General features: G+C 40.5%; 1 long non-coding RNA gene across 2 annotated transcripts; it reads left to right on the forward strand.

The window, feature by feature from the left end:
* Nucleotides 1–715: 715 nt before the first annotated feature.
* On the forward strand, nt 716–14,686 carry LOC309436866. 2 transcript variants are annotated; one of them, XR_014183418.1, is made up of 6 exons: nt 716–889; nt 1,602–1,685; nt 2,753–4,356; nt 4,458–4,533; nt 5,001–5,100; nt 10,093–14,686. It is a non-coding gene; the product is annotated as an uncharacterized lncRNA (long non-coding RNA). The 2 variants fall into 2 exon arrangements; XR_014183417.1 differs by having other exon boundaries at nt 2,753–4,533.
* Nucleotides 14,687–15,226: the final 540 nt, after the last annotated feature.

Genomic DNA, 15,226 nt, shown 5'->3' on the forward strand with positions numbered 1-15,226 from the left:
ACATCTTAAACCACTGATTTGATTGTGTTGTATGGATTGATACCTGTATCCATCTAAAACTGTGTAACCATGGAAGCTTGTGCTCTTTATGAGACGGAGGGCCTAAATCTGTACTTCATGAAACTGTTCGATAAGTAAACACACATTAATCTTAATGAGATGATGGTTTTGCAGTAATATCAATAACGGAATAACATTCCCTGTTATACCATAAGTTTTCTGTTGGTATTTATACGGAGTGGTCAGTCTTTTTTTTGAACTGGTTGGAGGCTAATTTTTCATGGATTGTTCCCAAAATCTGTTTTAAAAAAAAAAGAAAAATTAAAGCTGGAGTGAAAAAGTGGGAGTTCTTCATAGGCAGTTCTGCATCAACTTGTGTCCCTCTGAGAGTGTCATTAGGAAATCTAGGGAAGAACCCAGGTTCAGTCCTCATGTGTCATACAGGAGCTGTTACCTAAAGTTATGGTTTTGTTTGGACTGAGCGCCCTGTGCTCGAGGAGCTACCTTCTTTTTCCTGAGCAGATTAGGTAGAGTGAAACTTTCGACAAGTTGGCTGGTGTTTTAAAGTGGCAGAGAAATCATGAGTCAGAATAGACCTAAGGAATGTTTTCCAACCCAAATAGTTTATTTAAGTACAGTACAGTCTGCAGAATGGGGGCAGGGAGGGAGACGGGACTTGGACATTCTTATGATTTCAGCTGAAACTTTCCGGGTCTTGGGGAGGAGTTATTTTTCTTAACCCTCTCAATAAAAGTTAAATATCTGAATAGCTACCATTAGTGCCAGAGACAATGCATCTTTTTTCTGACTATAAGAAGAAGATTTCATGGAGACCAGAGAAGGAGAAAAAAAGACACAATAAAAATAACTGACATCAGTTTTCTGAAAGGTAATGGAAAAGCTTCCCTCATTTACAGTAGTTTTAATATGGCGTAACTAGTAAACTAAGTGAAATTTCTTTAGAGTGCCAGTAGTTTGAAAACAAAAGTTATCTATACCTTTAGATATTCCTTTATATTTGCTGATGTCTATGTTAGTAGATTGATACTGTAATTGACTACTCCATGAAGTCCACCATAAAAGTCATCATGTAAATCACAGCAAATGTGTAGCATCTGATGATGTGCACTACTGCCAGCTACCTATATATTTACAGTAGCATATACACAGTGGTATACTGGCACAGGGTTTTTCTTTTTTGCTTTCTATTCCTTTCTCCTTCCTAACCTCCACTATTACAAAACCCGCCCCCCAAAACAGCCTTGTCTAGCTTTTGTTTCCACTGTGCTCCAGGGAGCTGCTGCAAACTATTTTGTGGTTTGCCTTGATGCAGTGCAGCTGTTGGGAAGGACAGTATCTCTCCAGCCCTCCAAATGCTCTTTATAGCTGCAGCCGTTTCCTCCTCCTTCCTCTTGCTGAAACTGCTTGCAACTCCTTGATTTCAGTATTCAGGCAGAGAAAGTTCATTCTGAAAGTTCATCCTTATTCTGAAGTGGGGGTGGGGGGAGACAAGCCACTATGAACCACTGGCTGCTGTGTAAAAGATAGTTGTTGCTGACAGCAAATAATCATGTTTAAAGCACTTTTTTTCTTTCATGCAGCTGTTCAGAAGAAGAGAAGAAGCATTAGTATCAGAGGAAGTCTGAGCAGAAATGGTCAGCACTATGCCTGGGTTTGCCTGAGAGGTAAGGGGCTTGAAATAACACAGGGGTGAATTACCCGCTTTGCTAGAATCCACTTTTGACAATATAACCTTTCAGTTTTCCTGCTCCTTTAGTTCTCATCGGTGCTGTGCAGCATTTCATAGGCAGTTAACTCATGGCATAGAAGCATGGACTTCAAAGTTGAAAGCTCAGAGAAGGGCACACCCTTTGGTCAGCATAATGACCATTTACTTTTTAGTGAAATCCACATGACTCATGGTTTTTTAACCAGACAAATTAAAGAACTAAATATATCTGTTACTCTGAGATATGTATGAAAGGCAGCTGGGAAGGACTGTTTCAACCATAGTCTCTCTCTGATCGTGGCATCTAGAAATCCTCTCTTATTTAAATGAAATGTCCAGTGAAACTCTCATTTTAGACTTCAGTGGCCATTTATTCAGAGTAATTGCATTGCATGCACTGCACTTCTTGGATGTTTAATCACCTGACTCCAGGACCTGCAACTAAAGGAAAATACAAAATGTTTTTAGAACTGGGTTTAAATTATGGAACTGTAAAGTGCCTTGGTGTATGTGCACTGACAGTAATCAGTTTAACTGAAACTCACTGACAGTTCTTATTACTTCAGATCCTATAGTTTGGGGTAGGGTTACTCCTAGAGATATTATGATACAAGACTTTAACCCTTTTAACTTCCCTGCTTTGCTGTTCTCAGAAAGATCTAAACTCTCTGTGCCAGCAGAGCATAGCCCAAATTACCTTGGTTGATAACAAACTAATGAAAAAAGTATATATCCTCAATTTTTTACTGCCTCCCTGCATAACCTTGTGCGTGTGAAACAAACAAACAAACAAACAAATATTTATCTGATAAAATATCAGAAATGTTTAATTCTCCAGAAAATTTGGTTCAGCACTTTGATAGGGCTGGACATAGCTTTATTTCATGAAGGTTGGCTTTTAATACAGATGAAGGTTTATTGCTGAGATGCAAATTATTTTAAATTGCTTGGGAAATTGCTTGAATGGCCCCCCTCTTTTAGTTGCATTGCACATTAGATAATGTTCTTTTCACTTCTTATTAGTCTGGAGCATATACTGTTAGATTGTAACTACCACCAAGCAGACTGAAAAGCATACCAAGAATGTTTCAATTTCAAATGAAGAACATGGTCAGAAACAACTATCTGTAGCCCATGGATGCGGTAGTACAGATGCTGAAGAGAAACAAGCCCTGAAAAGATTGTTCTGATTCCTACCAGCATGATCTCGGAGTGCTTCGGAGGCAGTTGCTCAGAAAAGTGACTTGGAAGTATAAAGATGGGAGAGAAAAGACAAGGAAATACTTTTGTAAGAAATCCTACAAATCCTAAAAGGACTGTGGCAAAGTTTCCTTGAAATTCCTCTGTCTGAGAACTGGAGTCCTGGTTTGGGCAACTTACTGCTGAGCCACATTTGCTGTGTCTTAGAGAGAGAGCTGGAGAGTGATAGCGTGATTTGTTCCAGCTATGTGGCACTGCTGCTGTTGCCGCAATAGGATTCCTTCATCATTACGTTTCTTCTCTCAGGCTCCATGGGCAGTTCAGCTCTCAGAATCTATGCTTAAAGTTATGAGGTCTCATAAAAAAAAAAAAAAAAAAAAAGGAGAAAAGCCTCCTTCTGCCCTTCCCCCCTCCTAGTCTGAAGAGAAAATATTTGCAGTAGCCACACAATTCCCACTGAGCAGGCAGGATACTGTTGCATTAAATTAAGCAGAAAGCAGTCTCTGCCTGTCCCCATGATGGGCTGTAAGAGCTGTGATGCTGTGTGTGATACCTAGAAGGCACACAGCCAGCTCTGTGTCTGTTTGACCTGGGAAGTGAAGTTCCCTCAGGGCCTGGGAAGAATTGGGTTCTGGGGACGATTTACAGCTCACAGCAGGATGAGTGGGGGATTCCTGCTCTGGTTAATGGAGGAAAAGCTGGAGAAAAGCTTACCTGATTTTTTTTTTTTTTCCCCTCTCTCTCCCATGTAGTAGCAGGATCCATAGACTGAAATTCCATCCTGGACTTAACCTCCTGTATCTGTCTCCTTGGGACTGAGCAGTTGACTTGTCCTTTTTTTTTTTTTTTGCTGGTATGAGAGTTGCTGATGGACGTGCAGATTAACTCTTGCCATTCCTGCCTATTCCTGGGGCAGTGGTGATGCCTGAGAAGGGCTGGCCTATGTTTTATCCTATGTCATACATGTGTACAAGCAGCGACATGTTTTAATCTGTGTATATTAAAGATGAACTAAACACAAAATATAAATCTGTGAAAAACAAATAGTTGCTCTCTATGCTATAGTTTGGTAAAAAGCTTTAAATGAACACATACTGAACTAGTTGTACCATAAATCTACAGGAGCTGATGTTTTCATAGAACAGTGACATACTTGCAGAGCAATCATCTCTTTCTACAATTTTTTTTCAAAAAGAAGGAAGAATATATTATTTTTTTTCTCTGCAAATGCTTTTGGCAGGCAGGACTGATTTAAAAATACCAACCTATTATTCTTCTCATTCTAGTTAATATTTAAATTTTAGTTCAGTAATAACTGATGGTTATATGTTTGCTTTGTAATTAGCTGCTTCCACACTACTGTGAAATTCCAAGAAAACACAAAAATACACCACAGAATGTCTTTATGGATGACCAAATTAAAAATTGTAAGTTATGAAACCAACTAAGATCTAAAAATTATTCATTTAATTTAAAACAAACAAAAAAAAAAGAGTGAGTTTTCCAGTCTCTCTTGTTTGTTTTACAGATGATACTAGGAATAACTGACACAACATGTTACTACTTTCGCCTCTATGTGCCCATAGAAGCTATCCGGATAAGTGGTATGAATGAGCTTTACTGCTTTTAGTGAGCTAGTCTTTACAGAGTTTCTCTTGTTGTGGGGATGAGTGAAACAGTTCAGATAAATTACAATGTTGGGCTAAAAAGTGAGTGCCTTACTGTTTCTGCAGTACCTATATATTCTCTTTATGTGATGCTGCTCCTTTTCATGTGGTATCTGTATCTGCATATCTACAGTGTGAAGTATGGTAAGTTTAGTAGATTTTAAAGACAAACTATCTGAAGGACCCAGTGCTGTTCCTACTTATGGTGCAGTTGCATCTGATGGACCGAACTTGTTTGACACCTCAACAGCTGCCAAAAAGGTGGTTCCATTCCCATGTGGTTCTGGCTGTGCAGTCCTTCTTTTGCCAGGTTGAGGTCTCGTCCAATTCTTTGGGGAACCAGCTCTGTTCACTGAAACAGCTGAACACCTCTGATTTTTACTTTTGTACTTGTTTTCTGGCAGTTTAGAAAGCTGAATTGCCTCACAAAGAAGTCAGACAAACTTTGGTCTGTAAAACTGCCCCTTTCAAGCTCTAAGATCTCAGCTTCAGTCAGTTCACCATGTAAGTCTTCATCCTTGATATGTGGTCTAATTTGCATTCACAAAAATCAGACTACCAAATTATTAAATCATAGTCTGGGATTTCTTACTGGAATCACTATTTACGAATGATCCCCATTTAATTTTACATATCCAAAGTTCTAATACTGAATGTGTCACCTTCCTATCCCTTTGTTACTTCTGTTATATTAAAATTAACCAAAGCCAACCTCTATTAAGAGCTTATCTTTTGAGAAAAAATATCCTTTTGAGAACTTTTCCTTTCCATTCTTTCCAAGCATAGTATCTCTTCCCAGTTCTTTCTAGGTCATCTGGAAATTTCTCTTGCCCAGTGTTGACTAGTTTTCAGTCCCTCTTTTGACTTCTTCCTAGACATAGAGAAATGCAGTTGCAAACAAAGAAACAAAAATGAAAGAGAAGATGCTGAATCAGCCAATTAAATACATTATGCTGTGTTGGACTTAAAATGAAATTTGTCTAAGAGTTCCCTAAGTGGGTTGCCCTAGATCTGATTTTTACTATTTGCACCTTCAGCTCAGTTGATAGTAAATGCAAGAATGGAAGCACAGAATTAAGGCAAAACACCGTTTTGTGCCTGGGCTCCTGCTGCTCAAGGACCAGGCAGTCCCTGAACTTGTTTGCTGCAGCTGGCTCAGCCATTATTTTCTGCAAAATGACATGACTGCCAAACAGCAAAAAAACAGTGCTGAAACAGAGAATTACCAATTGTATTGGAGGTATGAATCCTCATCCATTATTTTCTCAGTAGTATTATACATCTATCCTACTCTTTGGCCTGTTATTCTTCTATGATTGTACTACGAGATGTATGTGATGCTGGATTAAGCAGGTACGTTTGCAAATGGATCTAGAAAGTCTTCAGACTGCTGATGAAGTAGAACTCTGTGCATCCACAGTATAGCTCAACTTTTGTTTCAAAACATCCCTGAACTCCTTATGCAATTAAGTATCTATTTGAATTGCAACGTCATAGAACACATTCTGTACTAGGTAGGACTATATTTTCTATAGTTACAGGTGTCCATCCTGCTGAGTATGTAAGGCAAGCACCACGTCTGAGCTTCACACTGCCCAGCTTTAGAAAACTGCAATGTACATATCTACATTAGAAGTAGTCTTATAAGCTCCCTTTAGATAGAGAAAACAGGTGATCTAAGGATGTATGGTAACTCATCTGACCTACTTCAGACTCTTACTTTCAGATGAGATGAAAAGTAGGAAAGTATGCATTTTTGTTCTTGACTGTAGATGGAATGTGGTAGGGGAATCACTGTGGGCATGGTGACCTCAGCTACATTAGGTCTTCATGTGCTCAGATAAATCCCACCCTACTTGGGTTAGAGAAAATTCCCCTTTCACACATATGTCTAAATTAGTTGCAGAAGCTGGCAGAATTCTGGCAGAAAGAATTCCTGTTATATTTTTCTAAATAGTTCCCAATCTGCTTTGATTAGCTGTCACGAAATATTACACGGAGGCACCCCGAGGTTAATTTAAGGGACAACAGAGTCCACAACAACTTTATTAAACCAATGAGAAACAGGGTTTTAGCACTCCACAAGTGACTTAAATACAGGTTCGGATATCAGTTGAGGAAATAATTTGAAGGGGGCAGCAACTAATACAACAGGCGGTCCACAGTGTGCATGTACGCGGCTGCACCAAAACAATGCCGGAGCCGGCCCTGGGTCCCGGGGAAGCACACACTTGCCAAACACGGTGCAGGATTATTTTTTTTTTAAAGAGATGCACGTACTCGTAGTGAGTACGGGAAGTGTGCACTCGCGATTCCACGAGGGTGAATTTATAATACACTCGCAATTGTGCGAGGAAATAATTTACTTACACGTGCCAGTGTGCACGGAATCCTACACGTGCTTATATGGAAGCACGGGAGGAAAATACACTCGCGGTTGTGCGAGGGGCTCTCAGCGGCCACTCGCGACTGTGCGAGGATTAATTTAAAGTACCCGTGCAAATGTGCACGGGAAATACATGTGCAAATGTGCACGGAAAGTATAAATATGCTCGCAATCCTGCGAGAAGTTTTACTTACACACGTGGCGGCAGGGCAAGTGGAGTCTCCATCCCGGGGAGCGGGGGGGCCCGTGGCTCCCGGCGGCAGGGGCCAAGCTCGTGCTCTGAGGGACCCGCACAATGGGCGGAGTCACCGACGAGAGTCCCATTTTTATAGGCTGATCAGATCTGACCTGTAGGCATTCTAGAAGCTTCTCTGCACCCACTGTTTGTGGGGTGCCCCTGAAGCCTTCCAAACATCCCCCACACTGACCGCAGGCACCCAGCGGCTCAGTGGCGCCTCGGCACTCCCTTCTCCTAATGGCCCTGGCCAGGGTGCTCTGGGGCCAAACAAAAGAAGCTGTTAGCCTCAAGTACCAGAGAAAGAGGGAGATGCGCCCACTCCTTCCAAACAGAAAGGGGGGAAGGGGAAAGAGGGGGGTTGCATTCCACCACATTAGCCATTTAGGTAAGAAATATAAGAAGAGGAAGGGTTGTCCTATAGTTAGGGAATCAGTGAGATGTGGGTCATATCCCTGAATTGCTACAGACTTCTTGACTAGGTGAACAGCCTCAAATACTTGAGCCCCTGTGATCTACACTTATTTCATTGGAATGTCTGACTGCGGCTTCTGGGAGAAGCTACATCTCTTCTACCTAAGAGCCAGCTGCCACTGGGCTGAGTGGCAGTGTTATGTTGCTTCAGCCCACACTGTCTTCCCAAATAACAAAGAAAGGGCATAGCTGCAGTTTAGGTGCAGAGAACAGACATTTGGGTGTGAGCTGCCTTGTGCCTCTTGCCCACAGACCCAGGCAATAGATCTTGCCCATTATATCAAATAGTATGGATGTTACTAGAGACAACTACTAAGAAACACAGGACACAGCAATATGACCCAAAACTTTCCTGTCTTCTAAAAGTAAGCATATCCCATTCTGCTTTAATTGGGAGCCTATGTGAAACTGGGATATACAGGCCAAAGTTGCTCCCTATATGATAGCACTTTAGTCATCTTTAGTATAATTTAATCATTCTTGCATGCAAAATATATGAGCAATTGCTGGAGCAAATAACAGAACCCAGGATTGGGCTGGTGATCCGATATCACAGCTCGAGTTCTGTATTCCTGCATTTCTAAGTGAAGACTGTGACTGCTGTACCTTGAACTGAGCTAATATTAGTTAGAGTTGTGGAGACGGTGATCATAAAGTAACTTCTTTAATTTGGGCCCATCAGTCACTGGTATGCATGTGTGTGAAATGAAGAATGTGGGTACCAAGTCTCTTACATTAGCTGAGTGTGTTTAAGAGGTGCAGTAGCTGTATTTCTGGCTCCTGAATTACTTTTCGTTGGAGAAAACCTGGCAACATAAGGATGCTCATGGGCTTTTCCCCCTCAGCTAGTATTTTCTGTGTCTCTGGGGTATGAGTGTTTGTTTTGAATTTTGAGAGTTTTGGTGGATCTCATATTTCATTCCTCTGTGCTTCAGTTCCTCAAGGACTAATTGCAAACAGCAGCAGGTCCTTATCCTATAGCAGTACTGTGAGAACAAATTAAATAAAATTGTTTTGAAGCACTGAGAGGCTTTGGAAATTTGAGGACATTTTCACTACTAGCAATTACTTTATGGAATTGAGGTAGAAGGCTACATTTTGCATATGTCAGGCTATATAAAACACAGAAATACACAAAAGTTAAGCTATATATTTAGGGTATAAAATAATGCTTGTGTTGGCCTTCTTTCCATAATTTTTTACTGTTTGAAAATCCCTTCTCACAGAAAGCCCCAGGCCCCTTGCGAAAAGTTTTAAAATAAAAAAAAAAAAAGTATAGTTTAACCTTGAAAAAAATTTTGTGAAATGGAGACAATGCACCACTAAAACCCAAAGAATGGGGATGAAAAAGCTACAAAACCACTTCAGTCTTGTGAGATAAAATGTTGAAGCAACCTAAGAGATTAATTTCTCCACTTTTCAGGTTATTAACTCTGTCTCATGAGAAGTTGCCCACCTAACTAGAATAGCATAGTTTGTTCTGGTACAGTAGATTGTTTGCTAGGGAATTTTCTGATTACTGAGTTATTTTTGTATTAAATGCTTTTCTCACCTACATACCGTGCACGTGTATGTATGTGCAAACACAGAAGCATACACGCACAGACATCACTTGGTGTCTTCTGATTATAAATAGATGAATAATCCTCTTAAATGCTGTCCTGGTTTTGTTAAAAACCAAGTTTCTCTTTTAGTGAATTTGCCTGTCAGCTAAAGCCTTCATATTATCTGCATTTTCCTGAAGAACCAGACACATGTTTTGGTAAACATAGCAATGGAATGCAAACTTATTGATAATGACAGATTCACATCTTGTGAGAGGGGCAAAGAGAAACAGGTGACCAAGAAACTGACCAACTGTGTATAACATTCCATTCACGTGAATACTTCATATAAAAGTGGGAGATCACGAGGATCTCGTACTCTGCCCTTCTTCGTCCCTTCTGCTTATGGCCGACATTAGGAGAGGACCTTGCTAGTCGTCCCTGTGAACTGAGGCCTAGTGACAGACTGAATCCAGCTCCGGTTGGCTGCAGAGTCTAATCTAGGACTTTGGGTGCTGTCTCTGCAGTTGCTAAGACTTTCAAGATTGGTTTTATATATTTTGTATTATTTTCTCTATTCTTATTAGTAGCATTAGTAAAACATTTTTAATTTTCCAACTCTCTTCTCTCTGTCCTTTTTTCCCTCCTGATAGCCTGTCCTGAGTGGGAATGGGGGAGGGGAGGGGTTGAAGAGGGGAAGTGGAGGGGAGAGGAGGTTACCAATACATTTGCCAGGGTTTTATTGTCACCCCGCAATCTAAACCCTCGACAAATGCAAAAATGAAAGCAATCTGATAGGAACGTGAACTGTTTTCCATATATACTAATGCTTAATCTCTCTTTTTTGCATAACAAAGGAGTTCACAGTTACAGGACTGAAGCCTATGGCTAAGGTGTGGATTCTACTTTTCCTGTGCAGAAGAGCTGATTGGACACAGAGCGAGTGAAAGGGATGAAAACTAGAAATACATGACTCTAGAAATGTAGCACCACATTATTAGCTGTTTTAGCTGCAGTTCTGTCAGTGGAGCTGCATCCATTTACCCCAGTCAAGTCCCAGACCCAGTCTCACTTCCACTGCTGCTCTTTGAATCCATGCCAGGGCGAGGTATAACTTAAACCAGAAACAGATGTGCATAACTGTAGCTGAGCTGCAGAATATATATATATATAGGCTCCAAATGTGTTAATTTTCCATGTATTTGTAACAGAGATGCTGAAATAACTTTAAAATCTTGTAGCTAACGGACCCTGAATGCTGAGAAAGGCTTCTCTTTTGTTTGCTGCAAATTATCTTTTATTTCCGCCTTCCCCATTTAGATTCCACTACATTTATTTTGAACTGTTTTCAGCCTTTTCTGCTAAGCATCATGGGAGCCCACGCTTAAGTGATTGCAAATGTTTCTGTGGTAATCATTTCCATTAGAGACGCCAGCTGGATCGTTCCCCGTTAACTAGCTAAAACTTCTGTCCACTGCTTTTCAAAAAATAAAAACACAGTGAGATAAATATTTTTCATTTGTATAAATAGGGTCCTGAAAATGTTGAGTGCAGGTATATAGGAATGAGTAAAGTGATCATTCCGTGAAGCAGAGATGCGCCATAGTAAAGATTCTTTTTCAGTGCGCTGTGGTTTGGGAAGGCAGACCAAAAGAAAAATGAGAGGTTTCCAGAAAAAACAGAGTAATGGGCCAAACTAAGCAAAATACTTAAAGCGAGCAAAGCAAGGCAAGAGTCCGTTAACAGTTTGTAGCAAGAGACTGTATTTTCTTTTCCAACCTTCTACCCCAGGAACTTTGTCTTAACATCAAACAAAAACCACAATAGGAATAAACAGATTGCTGGGGATGCATTGGTTGTGCGAAGAATAGGTTACTGCAAAGCTAAAATCATGTCTGTCTTTAGATGCCATTTAATTTTTTATGGATTAACTTACAAATCAGGACTTGATCACTGTACATTGTCTTGCCTTAACTGGGTGACCTGATGAGCCTGTTTATTAAAGTACTAGCAGATTTATTTATTTGTTTATTTATTTATTTTAAATGAAAGAACCTTTCATTAATAAGAAGGGGTGCAGTTGCATTTATCCTTTGAATTGCAGGGGTGAGAAGAATCGTTAGGAAGATTCAGAGGTTCTCATTTTGTTTTTTTTTCCTGTGATATTTGTGCAGTCTGAAATGAAGGTGGAGAAAGAGAGTTCAGTTTTACCACTGCAAGAATTTCCATGTCTGTATTTCCTGCTGAGTAAGTCCTCACAGTCCACAGTGGCATCTGCAGCTTTAATACTGAAATGTTGAGGGGCATATCTGTCAACTTGCTCCTTCTTCCTTTTCTCTTCACCATTATGGAACAGTTCTGCATGGAATGTCATATAGACTAAGGTTGTGACCGAGATTTGCAGTCTCTGAATTTACTGACTGATCTTTTAAGTTGAAATTCGCTCCCTGGGCAGGGTACCAGCACAGGACCCGTCTTGCCACGTATGTCCCATCTCTGTGTGGATAATAGGAATGTGAAGAAGTTGTGTTGGCTCCCTGTGCCTGTGGGAGTGTAAAAATGTCATTGGTGGTTTGCAGACTGGTTTTGCATCAGCAAAAAGCATTCATCTCTCCATTCTTATTGCAAAAGAAAAAGGGAATACTTCTGAGTTTCAGAAAAATCACCTGAAGAGTGTACCATTCTGCAGAGGTGACATGTAGAGGGTGTGTTGTGGGAAGGCCGAGATATTTCTGTATTCCCGATTCTTGCTGGACTGTTCAAAGCAACAGCTAATAAGATAGACTGATTATCTTCCCAACAAAAATGCCCTACTGCACTTCAATAGCCCTTACTGGTGACCAACCTCACCCTGGGGCCTTCACCCTGACCCGTGGACCTGGGAGCCCCATTTCAGCTCAGCCTGGGGCCATCAGTACCTCCATGGGTTAAGCTGCAGGTTTACAGGCTCCAGCCCTGTTTCTGGCCCTTCCTCCTGGCTAGATCTGGGGCCTGTGCAGTAGGTAACTCATGTCTTGCATAGACTTCAGACCCACAATTGTAGCCTTGTCTCCAGCCTGTCTCCTGTCGCTTATGACTGGACTCTCCAGAAGGACCCTGGACCTGATTCCATTATGCTGAGTCCCCAGCCCTTGGTAGACCCTGTTACCAGCACCTGGCTCTGCCTGTTGTGTTGTTGTCATCCACTCCAACCCTTAAGGAAACTGTTACCAGATAAGCTTTAAAACATTTCTAATTTATATTTGAATGTGGAAGAAAAAAAGTGGCAGGTTTGTGGGAGGTTCCAGGCTTGAACCCAGGAGAGTTATTATATTGTGATATCTTAAAATATTTCACTTTAGTTGGCTGAGAGAGAGAGGAGATTTCTGTAAGCAGAAAAAGTGGTCATAACTTCTTTAGGGAAATAAAAATTCATTTGCTGAGGTACTGCATCTCATAGGGGATCTAGAAATGAACGCATACACATTAAAGTCTCCTGTGGTATCCTGCATTGGAAAGAAACCGTCCTTTGTGTCATGGTGAAATCCATCACTGTGCAACTGTGTTCTTATTAGTTAAATGGGGCTGTATTTCTGCTCGTTATGGAAGTTGTGTCATTCCGTTACACATATCCCTGTGTTTTGTGCAGTTAACTTCAGTATCCTACTTCAGTGAGAAGTACAGAAAGTCCTAAAGAAATTAAGTACTTTAGAAGAATGCCATTACACCCTGCTAATTACCAGGTTATTTTGAAATCATTGGAAAAAATCACAAATGCAAGAAGTAATTTTTTTTTTTTTAAATGGTTACTGATTTATTTTCTCAGCATGCATTCTGGCTGGTCATCAGTTGTTTTAAAACTGACATGATAAATAAGTTAAAGAAAATGGTGTTTGGGTGAGTTAATCTTCCCTATCAACCTGCAGCTGATCAATGAAGACATCAATGTGTCTGGAGGACAAGAGGAAGTATGTATGAAGTGTTGCCACTAGAATTGAAGTGACAAGCCCTCAGGCAGTGAAATTCAATGCTGGCAGCTACACACAGCCCCCTCAGCTGAGCCCTTCAAAAAATCCAAGACACTCCACCTTCAAAGTAAAACTAAAGACCCGAATGAAGAATCTTCTGCACTGGTGAGGGCTCACTCCAGGCAAATCTCCATCCATACAGAAATAACAATTCATGATGCTTCACAGTACACTTGGCTCCCCAGTCACTAGCAGCCTCGCCTTATGAATTAATGGCATTGTACAGCCTCCAGCTGAGAAAAATAAATATAAACGTGGGACTCCCTTCACCTCCATTTCGTAGCCATAAAAGCAGCAGTCACATGTTGGAACTGGAATCTGTGCAAGGCCTTCCTCATTAACCTAGGAATTGCAGCCAACTGAATGCCCCAGCCTGAGAGATATGCTTCAATGTATAAACAAAACCCTATGGAAAGAATGACCATATTGCAGTCAGCCTTAATTTAACTTGCTCTCTCAAAGTGTTTTCTTTAACAATAAAAATATTTAATTCTCTTTTGCAAGTCCTCATGCTGCTATTATCTTCTCTACCTTAGAGGGAGATAAATAAAAATATTTAAGCTGCTTTTATTGTTGTTATTGCTAGTTTGCACTAGGGAGAAAAATACCAAGCTACAAACAGTAAGAAAAGATTTTAGCTTGGCAAAATAAGAGTGAACTACGCTATCAGCAGTAGCCAAGTCCAGCCCTCCTGAGACAAACCGTGTCTGCAGGAAAGCAGAGCAAGTGTAACCACTCTACCACCCTCCAAGGGCTCTGAGCATATTTTGTCTCCAATCTAGGGCTTACCTTTTTGGCAAATGTGAAAATCAGTGAGTCCCAGCCATGCAAGTTGCACTCCAGTGGTGACCCTGGCATCAGCACTGCAAGAAGAGTGCAGGGACCTCTCCCCTCCGCTGACAGGGCTGTGCCCACAGGAGGAGGTGCTGAGAGGGCACCTGGGATCTTGACCCTGTGGCCAGAATTTGGGCCAAACAGATCTGAATTAATAGCGACTGAAGTAGATTTCACACTTTAAAAGGCAGCCCTATATTGATGGCTTTTATTCAGTCAGAATAAAATCTTTCAGGGGTTGGCCCACTGTGATTTTTTTCTGAAATCTGCCTATGTGTCTTTGCATGAAAAGAAATATTTTTATATTTTACACAATGTCTGGTCTATAATAGAAATAAAGGGATGAAAATCCTGTGTATATGGTGTAGAAACTTTAATTACAGAATTTAATAATATATAAAATGTACCGCAAAAATCAAGCTGAGGAATTGTATTAAAATTGCACAACCAACAACTGAAGTGTAACAATAATCCAGATGATGATGTTTACTTGGGAAGCACCTGGTATATATTCATTAGAATGAATGCAATCAATTACTTTTGGTAAATTAAAAAAAAATTATATATATATAAACACCTACTGTACAATGTATTCATATTTCCTCATGAATTAAATAAAAGAATTCAAACATATAATTTAAGTTTTAACAAAATATTTCTTCCATTAGAGAACAAACTACATTATTTTGATATGCTAAACACACATATGAGAATTAAGAGATTGATTCACAAACCTGCCAGAGTATGGCGTACACAAGAAATTGGTATCCTTCATCCAGTAGGTTAGTATTCAAAGCATGTGGTTGCAAGGTGGGAGACTTAAAGCTTTCCTCTACTTGAGAGTTTTATTCCTCAGACAACTTCTGGAAGACATGTTTTCCATGGTTTATTTGTAGAGGGTCCTTCAGTCTGGACTGTTAATCAGAACCATGATTCAGAAACCAAAAGTCCACCCTTCATTTTCTTTCCCTACTGCAACATCAGAAAGCCACTTGCTGTATGGGAGTGCAGATGGACTTGCAGCCCCATCAGACTGGGGAAGAAAAGGAGAGGGAGGATTCACAGCTGTGCAGAAACATCCTGCAATGTAACATCCTGCACACTGCATCTGAAAGCTAACGATCCTCTTCAGTTCCACCAGCCCAACCCA

This window comes from Streptopelia decaocto (genome assembly GCF_964273445.1).
Source record: "Streptopelia decaocto genome assembly, chromosome: 2".
Lineage (NCBI taxonomy): Eukaryota > Metazoa > Chordata > Aves > Columbiformes > Columbidae > Streptopelia > Streptopelia decaocto.